At 52.6% G+C, this 635-nt stretch overlaps 1 non-coding gene across 1 annotated transcript; it reads left to right on the top strand.

Annotated features, from left to right (window-relative positions):
• Positions 1-215: 215 nt before the first annotated feature.
• Positions 216-309, top strand: Trnai-uau. The gene is made up of 2 exons: positions 216-253; positions 274-309. It is a non-coding gene; the product is annotated as a tRNA-Ile (tRNA).
• Positions 310-635: the final 326 nt, after the last annotated feature.

Genomic DNA, 635 nt, shown 5'->3' with positions numbered 1-635 from the left:
CCCCTGCCTGGGTCTGGACGCGGAGGGCGCTGACGCCTTCCGGACTGCTCGGACCGAGCGGACCGCATGCTCCCAGCCACATTCGCTAGTGCAGCGCAGAGGCACAGCCACAGCTGACAGCGCGGCACTTGGGATCCGCGCACTTTGTGACCCGGGCACAGGCGCCGAAGTCCCTAGGGAGCCATGGTCTCAGTGACCGGAAGCAGGGCCTAGACGCTCCAGTGGCGCAATCGGTTAGCGCGCGGTACTTATAGGGCAGTATGTGTGCGAGCGATGCCGAGGTTGTGAGTTCGAGCCTCACCTGGAGCACCTTTTTAGTCCAAACCCAGAGCTTAGTGCTTCACAGTCCTCAGTGGGTTGGAGTTTTATGATTTCATTTTAACGAGTTTCCTAGCGCTTTTGGAACTCAACAATACAAAACAATGGTCAGTCACTCCTTTGTGCTGCCAAGTTTTTCTCACTGGTCAATCCTCACTCAGACATCAGATAATGGATATAACCTCATGTCCTTTATCCCCATTTTTCTTTTATTCTCATGTTTTCTTGGAGAGTCTTGGGCAGACATTTTAGTAAATGCTAAGTGCCTTCCTGGACAGGTTAAGCTTTAAACTACACTTGAGAGAGCACAAAGGCAG

Source organism: Octodon degus, unplaced genomic scaffold (genome assembly GCF_000260255.1).
Source record: "Octodon degus isolate 3935 unplaced genomic scaffold, OctDeg1.0 scaffold00119, whole genome shotgun sequence".
Classification (NCBI taxonomy): Eukaryota; Metazoa; Chordata; class Mammalia; order Rodentia; family Octodontidae; genus Octodon; species Octodon degus.
This window is presented reverse-complemented; position numbering and strand designations above follow the sequence as displayed.